Below are 13,975 nucleotides of genomic sequence, written 5' to 3' on the forward strand. Positions count from 1 at the left end.
CGAGGGCAGAGCCGGCTTCCCTCTGGGCAGGTCACCCTTTTTCCTCCAGGCTTTGGTGTGTGCGGCAATGCCTCTGGGAGATGCTTGGAGAAAAGAAGGGCTAGCCGGGACACTGCTTGTTCTTGTGTTGAAATTCTGCTGGGGTGAGCAGCAGCGCTTGCTACCACGGAGCCTGAGGGGGCTGCTAGTCCCCGGGGAACGTTGCCCGCCGCAGCATGAGCAGCCAGGCACGGGAGCCCGGGACCCACGTGGCTGTGTCTGCGTTGGTGCACTGCTGCAGCGACAGCCGTTTGCAGCAGCGGGAAAGGGCTGGCCGGCCGGTACCACCGCCCTCCGGACTGCTCAGGAACACAAAACAATTTCCTTGGGATCAGTGCCGGTTTCCTCCCCGAATGAGCTGTGAACAAGGGCTTCCTTGCTGCCACAGCGTCCCACCCATATCCTCCTGAGCCCACCCTTCCAACCTTACTCACAGCATAAACTCCTCGGGGAAACACTGAACCAGAAGTTCAGCTGCGGAGGCTCAGCTGGCTTGCTTGGCCATGGCTGAAGCAGAGGGGGAATGGTAACTTCCCCGCAAAACAAAGCAGAGCTTCAGATGGCCAAGAAGAGAGAGTTCACTTTGACATGGCTGTTTCTCGAATGCCAAGGTTTACCACGCTCCCGGGGAGGGTCCTGGGTGCCTGGTGTGCACGGACTGAGGGGGTCCTTAGCTTAGTAAAAGAGCTGCTTAACCTTTAATTCTGCCTGATGGAGCTTGGCTTCCCACTAAAATGATTTCAATGGTTTTTTACACCAAAACCAGCTAGTAATTGAGGGCCCTTTGCTGTTTGAAGCCCACAGAGGAAGCGGGTGTTGTTCTTGCACACTGGATGTAATGGGTTGTGTCTCACAACAGTTTGCTGTCGCTCCCCATTGCCGCCGCGGCTGACAGCTTCTGTAGGGTTTCATCAGACACAGGTGAGGGCTGACCCCCGATCCCTGCTTTGTGGTCTCAACAACTCTGCTCTGCAGTATGATGTAGCTGATCAGCAAACCAATTTAACCTGCTGCTTGAGGAGTTGTCCAGGCGCAGAAGAGGCATCCCTGGGTAGCAGATTCCCCAGTGAAACAGGTATTGGCCATTCCTTGCTGCTGGGAGCAGCCTGGACGCGCGCTGCCGCTGCTCTGCTCTGTGCCTCAGGAGAGGGATTAAAAGCGAGGTGCTGTCAGCCGCACAGCCCCACGCAGGCTGCCTGTGCTCATACCCGCACCTATGCGGGGGCCGGAGCTGTGCAGCACCCTGGCTGTCTCGCAGGGACCAGTGGCAAGAAAGAGATGTGCAGATGTCCCTCGCTCCAGGCAGTGGCGAGGAGGGACGAAGAGGCACGGGAATTTGGGAAAACACAGGCTGACGTTGTCCTCTGGCCGCAGAGCTTGGAGGCAGGGCTGCCAGCTTGCCAGCTCCTTTCTGAAGCCACCTGGACGCCTGGCTGATGTTAGGTATCCCCTGCCAAAGCAGTTTTCATCAGCAAGGACTGTAGAAACTGGCCCGAACCCAGAGACATGAACTCCCCTAGGGAACCGAGTCCCAGCAGCGAGGAGCCGAATTACTCCTTCCCTCCCACCCTCTGACCTCCGACAGGGCACCCTTTGCTTGCGGCTGGCAAGTGCAGTGAAAATGAGGAACTCGGAGGAAACGGCTTTTTTTTTTCTCTCTCCTTTCTTTGTTTTTTCAGCTGTGGTAAGCTGGGCACCCCTTTCCTCTCCTGAAAGGTGTTGCAGAAGCTATATTAAACCTTCAAAACCATCCCCCATGAACACCACATCTTCCTGACGACAGGGTGTGGTGGGGGCTAGTTTGTATGGGGGTACCCCACCGATGCCCCTGTGCCGGCACCCCAGCAGGGAACGGGCCAGCTCCTGAGGGGTCCGGCTGTGCCCAGGGCCATTTGCTTGGCATTAAGAGAGAAGAAATGGTCCCCCCCCCGCCCTCTACCTGGCTGCAGAATTGGGACATAAGGAAAAAAATAAGTTCACCCCTTCAGAGACCAGAAATATTTCAAGAGCTTTGTGTTTTCAGTTCAAAGCGCAGATAAAGGGAGGTGGATATTTTAGGAAGCAAATGGTAATGATTAGAGTTTTAAGCCTTAAGTAGTCATTTTGTCATAAAAGACTGAATTTGTATGCTTCAGAAAAATAGTCTTTTCCTCTGAGCTGATGATAGGTTTCCTTCAATTGCCATAATTGTCCATCTTTTTATGAATGCATAACAGACAATGACATGTGATTAAATCTCCGCCCAGGGCTTCCTTTCTGAAGATCATAGAGATACATAGAAATCACTCCCTGCTCTCTGAAAGGTTGTTAATTCCTGTCCAAGGCTGCTGTATGTATACATCATTCAGCATATGCATGTATGCAGAATTCCATGACCTATAGGTGGTTATATACATGACTATGAAAGTAATAAATTTGATTCAGTCCCCCTAACGCTGCAGCCTGTTATCTCAGAGACTATCATGTGCTAGGCCACAAGTTACAGTCAAAGACTAACAGCTTTGGAGAAACTTTGTGATTGTCAAAAAAATTAAACTTGGTCTTCTTATAAAGGAGCTAGTAAGAACTAATTTAATCATTTAGCTTGAAAATTATGATTAGGAATTTGGGTAGAGTTGTTTGGTTTTCCTTGAAAGGTAACAAAGCAAGAAATATAGTGGGGGCAGGGGGATTTAATTTGAGGAATATTGTCTTGAGAGGATCTAAAGGACACCTTTTATGTCCTCTCAGCACAATGTCCCTCTCGTTAATGGATTAAAGTTCCTATGAACTGTTACTGCAACCTATTTTTTTTAACTGTTACTGTAAGGCTATTACAGCTGACAGTGTTGCAGTGATGAATCATTTTGTTGTCTCAAAAGAAGCAAAGAGTGAAAGGAGAGACACATCTTCTCAGCAGAATGCTAAAATAAAAAAGAATTAAAAATTAATTTCAAATTGATGAAGCTGTACTGCACTTGGCATGGAGCTTTGCATTATATACAGCAACTCTGTTCTTCCCCTTTGATGGACACCCGGAGCTCTTCTCCCCACTAACAGCAGGTCAATAGATGGACAAGGGAGGCAGGGAGGGAAAAAATATCCCACTTAATTGCTTTCCCCACCTCTAAGTTACAGTATCACATACATACACAGTGTCCCACATCCATGTAGGTGATGCTCTTCACCATGGCAGCTTTGCCAGCAGTTTTCTGGGAATTTTGGATTTGGTTTATTTAGCAAATGGGGTACACAATTGTTGTGGGTTTGTGTCGTGTGATTTTTTTTTTGGTAGCAGGGAAGGGGGCCACAGGGCCGGCTCCTGTGAGGAACTGCTCGAAGCTTCCCCAGCTCCAAGCCGGACCCGTCTCTGGCCCAGGCCGAGCCCGTCAGCGACGGCGGTAGCGCCTCTGGGAGAACAGATTCCAGAAGGGAAACCTGCCGGGAGTCAGGGGATTGGGATGGGAGAGGAACCCCTCTGCAGACACCGAGGTCAGTGAGGAAGGAGGGGAGGAGGCTGATGCCCCCGCAGCCCGCGGTGAGGCGGCAGGCTGTCCCCCCCCAGCCCACGGAGGGGAGCGGGGGAGCGGATGCCCCCCAAGATGGCCGTGACGCCATGGGAAAGGCCACGCTGGAGCAGGCTGTGACTGGAGATCGGCCCGCGGAAAGGACCCACGCCAGGGAAGTTTGTGAGGAACTGCAGCCCGCGGGAAGGACCCACGCTGGAGAAGTTGGTGGAGGACTGTCTCCCGTGGGAGGGACCCCACGGCGGAGCAGGGGACGAGCGAGGAGTCCTCCTCCCCCTGAGGAGGAAGGAGCGGCAGAGACGAGGCGTGAGGAGCCGACCCCAGCCCCGTCCCCCGTTCCCCTGCGCCGCCGGGGGAGGAGGGGGAGAGAACCGGGAGTGGGGCTGAGGGAAGGAGGGAGGGCTGGGGGAAGGTGTTCTAAGGTTTGGGTGTACTTCCTAGTGTCCTTGTTTTGATTTGATTGGTAGTAAATTAAATTGATTTTGTTTCTTCCCCAAGCTGATCCTGCCTTTTGCCCGTGACCATAAGTGGGGAGTGATCCCTCCCAGCCCTTACCTCGACCCACGAGCCTGCCTTTATATTTTCTCCTCATCCCACTGTGGCTGGGGGGCGGGGAGCGATCGAGCGGTTGCATGGTGCTTTGTTACCGACCGGGCTGAAACCACGACAGCAATATCTAATGACAGTTGCTTCCATGAATTCTCCTCTCTGGGGAGAAAGCTGGAGATCTCCTGCGAGGAGCAAACTTTCAGCTGGTGTCAAACATAACAGCTTGCTTGACTTCACGGCATAGTGGGAAGTTACTCCAGGTGAGAGCTAGCTCTTAAGCCCTCAGCCAGTTCAAGCTGAAAGATTTCTGGCTTGGCATTAAAAAAACAAAAGTGAAGGTTATCTCAGGGCTCAACTCTGTTTTTTTTTTCCCTCCTGTACTCATCACATTCTTTTGTACGAGAAAATCTACTGTTAACTATTTTCTGTTTTTTGTAATAGTACAGGAATAAATTCTAATCCTCACTCAGCGTGGCAGCAGAGAGTGGAGTGTGCTGCAAGAAAGAACATTATGGGTCACTTTTACCTATTTTTTCTTTCCATTGAGGTTTCTGCCTAAGCCCAAGCTCAGGATGAAGCTGCTGCCTGCAGTTGCTCTGAGCTGTGTCAGCTGGACACACTCCTCACCGGGCTGGAAACTGGTTAGAGCCATAGCATGAATGCAGCCACATCTTGTCACACATTTTTGTAGGTGAGGAAAGCTAGTACAGAATCCATGACACCAGCACAGCATGAAATGCTGGAGGAAATTTTAGCTGGAGGCTTTCCTGCCCGTGCACACTGCAGAGGCCAGCAGACACGGCTTTCCTGAGCTGCACAGTGTAGCAATGGAGTGCCACGGCAGCAGCGCTTGGCTGGGGAGAGCGTGTAGCTGGGACACACTGCAGGCTGCTGGAGATGATACACGTAATTTTTGCTAGGTTATAATAAAATAAGAAATAAGGCCAGCCCTTGTTTGGGTCCATACTGAGGTACAAATACCCAGGTCCTCTGGTTCTGCAGGTCTTCTAGTTCTGCAGCTGGCATGAAGTGGTTTCCCTCAGTCAGCCCTGAGGTAGAAAGTGAATGAGAGGGTGTCAGAGCAAAAGGGGATCTCACAGGTCCCTGCCATTCTGTGCTTTTATTCCATTTCAGAGGAGCATGGATGCATTTGCAGTCATCTGAGGAGATGCTGCTGAACCAGTAGCCGTTCGTGAAGAGCTTGTGCACAGTCAAATGACGGTGGGTACCGCTCTACCACACTGCTGGTAGCTTTCGGGAGGGCAGAAAGCAGCCCAGGCCCAGCAGCGCCAGTGGTGGGTCCATAATTCTGCCCGTCCCCAAGCACAACAATGCCATGTTGTCAATATGTGATCATTCAACATCAACAGGCTCCCTTCTCTCTGCCCTTTATCTTCCCCAGCATTGTAGAGCAAATGCCAGAATGTACAATTCCAACTTGAGATTAAATGCCACCCTCACTGCAGATGAGAATGATCGAATTTTTCATTGGAAATATCCAGAGAAAAGTATGCTTGCTTGTTTTCTGTGCTTGCAAATGTTTTAGCAACCAATCCTTGTTTCTGCTTTGTATTCATTAAGAATTGTCCAACAAAAGAATAAAGGTCAGTGTATGTCTTCCATCCTATTCATATATTCAGGCCTTTAGACCTGAAAAGACCAGAAAGATTCAAGTTTGCCCTGTGCATATCAGAGGGTTGCTAATAAGCTCTGCTGAAAGTCAAGGGCATGTTAGCTTGGCATAAGTGACTCCTTATCTGAGATATACCACCTGCAATCAGTTCAGTGTGGATAGGAAAAGACCCCTTCCTAAGGGTGTCTGCTTATCCTTGTTCTATGGAAAAGCGGGCTCACTGTCTTCTTATAAAATACAAAGAATACTTCAGCCCCACAGGGTTGCTTTTCATACTACCGCCAGGTGATCAAGGCTCTTGTTTAGGTGAAAGAACTGGATTCAATGCACTTCTAACTATTGGAGGGTTCAAAGTCACTAGCACAATCCAGTGGAGGTCAGTGGATTTTTATTTAATTGACGGAACTTCTTGGCATGAGTTTCTGAGTGAATGTAGCCATGACCTACTTGAGATCAATGTTTTGTGATGAATTTAATGCTATTTGAGAAAACTAATTGTCCTGAGAACCTTTTCCCCGCTACCCTAGCTGACATTCCCAAGCAAAGTGGTGGTGGTCTACTTGAAATCTGACTCCCAGCTGTGCTTGGACAGAAACAAGCCCAGAGACCATTCAGATGGGGTGACTTTGCCGTGTGTGGACAGAAGACTGTGCTGTGAGGACCGTGCACAAGGAAATGTCATGTCAAACCAAGGAGTGCCTCAAGTTCTCGGTGTCAGATTAAGAGGATGGCTTTGGAGTCTAGCTTTGGAGGTCAGCATCTTAAGTCTGCCCAAGGCTTGTCTTAGGTACCAACATCTTCCATGTGATCTGTCCGTGGAGCCTGACTATGTTTGGGCATTTGGCCCTTAGAGCTCCCCAGTAACAACAATTTGGTTTTTTTGGCCTGTGACTGGCCAGCCAATCCATATGGCAACATTTCTGCTTCCTGTATGCATGCCAAAGCTTGGTACATGTAGAAATGATGACTAAACCAGGACAATCTCTCTGGGGCATGGCATAAGTGAAACAGCCCAGGGCCAAAACAGGAGCAAACTGGAAAGGCAGGATAAAGATATGATGAGGGATTGACAGAAAATGTGAGGTGATTGCCCAGAAAGCTAAGGGAAGGGGATGAGAAGGGAAATTAGAAATGGCTAAGAAGAAAAAAGCTTGTTCCCAAACCTTTGCTTACTCCCAGAACTGAATGTCACACAGAAGTTTTTAAAGCTCTGAAAACGTGTGTGTGAGTAGTTGGTTTTCTTTGTTCCTGTTTTTTGCCAAGAGGAAACTCAGTGAGTCTAATCCACTCCTCCTTGGCATGCCCTTGAGTCATTACTCACGAACAACCCTAATGAAATAATTGGGATCATACTAGTGAAAAATCGATTTGAGATAAGACTCAGACTCTTTGCCTGTTAATAGCCTGAGCAAACACAGTGGCCTTCATGGAGAGCAGAAGGGCTGGGGAGCCCATCCTTGTGAGATTTCCAGGTTAGTTCTGTGAAGACACCTGGACCTTTCCAGGATACTTATTGTTATCAGACATGGCCCTCCACCAAATCCTTAGTATGGAACCATGTGTGTTTGACTTTAAAGTCAATCAGCTGAAATACTGGTGAAGCACTATGTCTAGAAGCAGGCACAGTTGTGAATGCCAACATTTGACAGCTAGTGATGGAGACAGTTGGAGGGATCATCAGATCGCTATGTTGTAGCTCCATGAAAATCTATATGCAAGGCGGGAGAATTCTGTAGGGACAGACTGGAACAATTGTAAATATTTTGCTTTTAAAAAATGAAGATTGTCTTTTCCAAATGGAGACAGCTGGTGGGTACATGAGAGTTGTGCAGTGACAGCAGCATTTTCTTGGAGCATTCGCAATTGAAATACACAAGTCCCTCTGTTCACTCCAGGAGCATCACTACTGCAACTGTGTCCCAGACCTTGCTGGGACCCACAGGGAAGAGGTTCTTTGAAATCCTTGCAGTTTCATCTCATGATAACTATAATGAGCCACTGGGTGCTGCTGGGTAATCTGCACATCAGTATGCAAAATTCCCAAAGGTTTCTGAACAGAGCACTCACCGGTGGCATGTCAGAACTGCTTTGTTAGCCAGCTGTGACTTCATTGCACAATTTGCAGAGTTTTCAAATATTTCACTGTTTAATTAACTAGATGCTCACTTAATTAAGTAGATGTGAAAATATCTGTGATCAATTACCTATCTGTCTGTCCGACCTGCTATCAGAACTCTTCTGCAAGATAAATCTCCATCACAAATGCCACTCAGCTTAATATTTATGCAGAGATGAGGAGAGGGAGAGTCCAAATGATTTCCTGTGAGGCTCCTCTCTTGCCTTCCCTTGCTGTTCCTGATCTCATAGAACTCCATTATATTCCTCTCACTGAAAAAGGTAAATTATGATTTTAAATGGTTTTTAAGGTTTCTGATAACATTTGTTGTTGTTGTTGTTTGAAGAATGGGAAGGGAGGGGGAAAGCTGGAACAGGAGCATGGAGGGAAGGGCTGGAGTTCAGCATGATTTATAACAAGGAAGCTGTTTTCCCAAGGAAGGACAAGGGAGAGGAGCTGAAGGACAGCCAAGGAGACCTTTGGAGGACATCTGTGTTACTGTGAGCCTGCAGTTCACTCAGTGCTTTTCAACGTAAGTTCTTTGCACTCCTCAACAGCAAACTAGTGAAGCCAGTGTGGCTGCACATAGCTGTAGTTGCAAAAGTTTAGTCTGCATATGCTTGCTCATCTGAGCTGAGAATTTGGACCCTGAAGCATAAATCCTATAATTTGCATTTATAAATGGGAACACGGCAGCTAAAGGATGTGCTCAATGGCAGTGATCAAGTCAGTGACAAAGTGATGTAAGACCATGAACCCCTTGTCTATCGGAGTCAGATGCTTTTCTCTAGGCTATGTTATCTCTCGTAATGCAAGCAGGCTGGATTAATTAGGGCTACGTTTTCTCTATTGTGACTTTAGTGAGGTTATGAGAAGGATGAATTTGTCCCCGAGGACAAGCCCAATTCGTAAATGTAATGTCCTTGCCCGTTTCATTGTGTCGTGACTCTAGAGCTGGATCAAGGTTTCTCAGCAGTGCAGGAGAAACTGAATTCTCCTGCTTCAAATCTGAGGGCAAACTGGCCTGAAAATTATGCATTTAATTTGTGGCTACAGCAAAGGATATTTCCAAGAAGGTGAGAGGGAGAAGAGCTAGGGTACAACAGTGAAGATTTTTGGCTATTTGGGGATGTTTTGGAGACATGGTTTGGGAAAAGCAAAGAGATGGGGAAATGAAAGGGCTGGGAGGAGCCATGGGATGCTCAGGACAGCTGGAGGAGGGGGAGGGCTGAGAGGGGTCAGTGAAAGATCTGGAGGAGGTGGTCAGGGGACGCACTCAGCAGCTGTTGGAGGAAGGCTTTTCCCCTTCTCCTAGTCTGCCACCCTACTGATTCCTCCCTCCTCCTCAGTTCTACCTCTGCCTGTGCATAAGGAGGGCTGCAAATGCCCCGACTGGAGGTCATGGACCTGTTGTTCCACGAGCAGCAGAGCTAATGAAGCCGATGGTTTCCTGGGGCATTAGCAGGACCTTGCATTGGACTCTCTGGTGTCTAATAAGATGTAAGTGCTGATCTGTTTTTCCCTCTGTGGACATTCATAATATCTCTTTCCCAGGAGGATCTTCACTGCCTAATAAGGGTCATGTTCACATTGCAGCCTTCACCTCCATGGGGGCACTAATTGGGTCTTTCTCCTCTAACCAGCTGCCAATTTTCATAAAACGTGTTGGAATTTAATACCTTGGAGACCTCTTATTGTGTGTCAAATATCTTTGAAATTGGTCAACAGGTTCAAAAGTTACTAGTGAGGGAGAAGGACAGCTGAGTGTGGATATACAGACAGGTGAACAGACAGACAGACAGACACACACACACAGAGTGATACTGCACGTAATGCGTCCTTGGAAAACCAAACTAAAACAAATAGAAAGGCTCTAGGCTCTCTGGCCAACGCTGGTGTTCTCTGCTGTGTGACAACTGCAACCGCAATACAGCAAGACATCAGCAGTATCAGTCTACATCCTCTTGCCGTGATACGAAGTGTGATCTTTTCCTTGCAGCAAAACCAAATAGCATTGTGCCCTGCCTGTCTGATTTAATGCTCTTTCTTACTAAATGCTCAGTTTCAGATTTTGTGGGTGCCATCCTTCTCTGTGCAAAATTACTGATGCTGGTATATGATGACATGCCCTAAGCAAAAGGATGGTCTTCAGGGTCCAACCAATCCTACTCGTGCCTTGCAAGGTGAGGATGTGACACATTACACCCGTGTGCTTTCCCCAGTCCATCTTGGCACCTGATGGACTGTAGTCCCAGCACAGGTTACTCCTTCTGGGTCTCCTCATGAGTATGATGTACCTCACAAGCTGGGATGAGGTGGGATCATGTACCAGCCACTCTCCTCATCAGCAGGATTCGTGTGGCTGTGGGAGTAAATATGCAATTACTCAGCAGGGGATGTAATAGCAGGCATGATCCTGCAAGCTGAGATGTTTATGGAGATTTCTCGGTATCCCTGCCCCTTCCTGCATAGTGGCGACACCAAAGAGTAGGGCTGGGCAAGTAATTGGACTTTCTGTTTGTCTTCCCATATGTGCTCTCTGCAACAAGGACACCTCATCTGATAGAGAATAGCTGGAGGTGACTTTCCCACATGCAGCAGTCCCACTCTGCACAGCCCATCCAAGCGCTCCCCAGAAATGGGACAAACAAGAAAGACTTCCTGCTCAGAAGTGATGACATGTACCCAGAGAGGAATATTTACATTCTAGTCCTGAACAGGTATTCAGAGCAAGAAAGCAGAGTCAGCAAGGGGCTGAGAACACCTTTCCTCTTGAACCTGCTACAGCCCGGCAGTGCGTGCACTCTCCTAGCAGGAAAAAGATGTGGATTTGGAGTCTTTAAGACGATGGAGGGATCCACACTGATATTACCCGTATTTGATCGAGTACTCAAACCTCACTGGGTAAAAAGGCATAATACCTACCTCTTCCTTTTTTTTTTCTTTTCCCGAGTCTTCTCTGCCCTGTCTTCCTCTTCTTCCTCTTCGGTTTTGGTCAATTCACTACTGAGCAGCAACAGCAACAGCAAAGTTTCTCCCTTAAAGCACTGGCTCTTCAGCTGGGGCAGGCTAGTCCCATAATTGGTCGGAGCTGTGCTTATATTCCAGTCAGTTATTTGGCTGTTCCTAATCTTGTCCCAAGAGTCAGCTGCTTCCATATGGGCCTGACTTCAAGGATGTGCCAGTCAATGGGATTTCAGGCTGGGTTTCCAATGAAACATGCACTTCAGTGGGTGCAGCTCTGACATCCTTAAACAGCATTTTTCAGGGTTTCTTTTCACAGAGATTTCTGGGCTGCAGCCCGGTGTTGTAATTATGACACAATCCTTATACATTTTTATCCCAGCCAGTGGCATTGGGGATATTTTAATGAATCATATAAATGTTTAATCCTTGTTAGAATCCTGCTAAGATCTTTGCCTTAATAATTATCTTGTGGGTTAGCTCAGTCAGTACAAAACTATAAGACAAGAAAAATATCCCTGAGTCTATGCTGGAGTCAAATAACTCAGCAGTGCATTTGAATGCAATGGTAAGTGGAAGTTTAGGATCAGCCAGTTCAGATTAGCAGGCCAATGAATCCTCCCCAGTGGCCAGAGGGCTATGCAATTCGTGATGGTGCTCTACTCATGCTTTTGGTGGAGGTTATGAATCAGAAGCATTTTTGACAGCATAGCACAGTTTCTGCGTGCACAGCCCAGAAAGCCAAAGCAAGCGAAGTGGCAGCACAAAAATGAGTTTGTTTTCCAAACCCCTCCAGCTTCACTCAAAGCTTCTGAGTCACTCTTGAAATCTCACTGGAGAGAAATGAGACGCACACAAAACTCAGCTGCAGGATGACTGGGAATGTTGATCTTAAAAATGTATCCTGTGTTTATCAGACAGGAACCGAAGGACTCGGCTCCTTGAGGGCAATGTTTATACCTTATTCAGAGTGAGACCAGTGTGCTGCTGTCACTGATTTTGGTGAGAGATGTGCAAACATCCCTTATGAGAGACCTTTGGATTCAAGGGACCAACGGGACTGCGAGATGGGCTGTTGAATGATTCAGAGGGAGTTGAGTACACTGAGAGATGAACTGTCCTTCCCAGCCTGCCCTCAGCAGTCTGAGCTTCCTTCCAGGGCTCAAAGCCAGTTGTTTGGTGGGGACAATCTTCCACATTTGCACACAGGTGAGCTGTTGCTTTGGCTGCAGTGGAAAATATAAGTATTTCCAAAGTCATGAGAGGCTTTCAGTGCATGAGTGAATGGTACTGGGGTTTTACTTCTACTGTTGAACCCAGCAGGAGTGCTTGTCTAGCCCCACTGCTGCTCTTATTTATGGTCTGTGGGGTGACTTCAGATGGTAATGGGGTAGGGGTAGGGAGTCTGACCCTTAGGGTCTGATCCTGCTTCACCGCAGGCAGGGTGAGCTGAGATGGCACAGGAGTTGTGCTGAACTTTGCAGCACAGACCGATGTTTGGTACCTGTTGAGTATCTGAAGCCCTGGTGTGTGACAACCTTATTGATAGTGCAGGCTGGTTGTTGGAGGGCTGGACTTCATATGAAATCCAGACAAACTGATGTCCTAGCTTCATTTATTAAAAAAATTTCCCTTCCTGTTTTCTGTGTATCAGTGGTCCCTGGTGCCAGTGAGAGACTGCAGTATTTCCATCATATGAAATGTGCAGGAAAAACCCTGCTTGTGACCAGGTAGATCTAACCCAATTTTTTTCAAGCCCTAGGCTGGGGCTCTGGTGAGCAGTATGCAGCTCTGTCAATATTCCATCCTAAACCAGGCTGTTCTCACTGCTCTGTGCAGTTTATCCGCCTATAAAATGGTGACACTGCTGATCTCCTATATAAAACCATTTTGAGAGCTACCAGTGAAAGGTGAAATAATAGAAAAGCAGCCAAGAATTGCCCCCAGACAACTGCAGAAAGCACAGTGCTGCTGTTGGCATGGGTTTCATATGATTAAAAGCTGGTTTGCAAGAGTCTGTGCAATGAGCATCCCCCATGCCAGCAAACTTGTGAGGTTTTGCTTTCTGGGGGTACCTTGCCAAAGTAGGGTCCCCAGGAAGCACCAAGAGATGCACTACCACCTCTGCTAAATTTAAAAATACCATGGTCATGGAGCTTAGTACTATTCTTCAGCCAGGCTTCTTCCATTTCACAATGGTGGGCAGAGGAGCTGGTCCACAGAAACTGTATGTTGGAGCATTATTTATGTTCTACGGGACACAAAGTAAGGGGTGAACGTTCCTCACTGGGGTTAGGGGCAGGAATGAGACTCTGCAGTGATCTAAATAGCTACAAAACTGGCCTGGTTTGAAGGGTCTCCATGGTTAGAAGAGAAAATGACAGCAAACACAACTTGCAGCTTGGAGCTTCACATCTGGACTAGAGACTGGTTACAATTTAAAGGTCTGCTTCTGAATCGTCTCAGCATATTACAAGGCGTTACATTCAATATCAGTGTATTATGGTCTGTGAGGTTAAGCAAATCCACTTGCAAAAGAAAATAGGATCCAGTCCAAAAGCCAATTTATGCAGGCTCGGACTTCATCCTAAAGATTTTGCACTTGGGAAACTCATACTTTAGTCAGGGTGTTTCTGCACTGAAGAGACCTGCAAGATTGGATACTTACACTGCTAAGATATGCCAAAGCTCTGGATCTAAGGTTACTTGCATATGGTGCCATCGCTCACATCAGCAGAGGATGGATTTTGTGCTCTGTCCAGTGACTCTTCAGATTTTTAATTTTCTCACTTCCTCATGGGAAGGGCTTAGCATCAAAGACCACGTTAAATGTAGTTTTATCAGTAATAGCTTAAGCTGTTGCTGTACGGTGGACATCTTAAAAACTTATCTCTAAACATAGCAACGGGAATCCCATAGTCAAGGGATGTCATAAAACATCCTGCAGGTCTAGACTTCCAAGGGAAGTGACTTCCAGAGGAACAGACCCTCCAGTGAGGGTGTCCTGCCTCTGGACAGGCAACACCAAATTCTTTGCTAACAAGCTGTGCTGATTTATACCAGCTGCAAACCTAGCATGCCAGTGCAAATTTCCTGTTCTGGTGAAAATATTGCTTGTGGGCCTTGTTGCATTTACAGCGCCCATATCCCTCCATCTAGAGCCTGATC

This window comes from Harpia harpyja, chromosome 13 (genome assembly GCF_026419915.1).
Source record: "Harpia harpyja isolate bHarHar1 chromosome 13, bHarHar1 primary haplotype, whole genome shotgun sequence".
NCBI classification, from domain to species: domain Eukaryota; kingdom Metazoa; phylum Chordata; class Aves; order Accipitriformes; family Accipitridae; genus Harpia; species Harpia harpyja.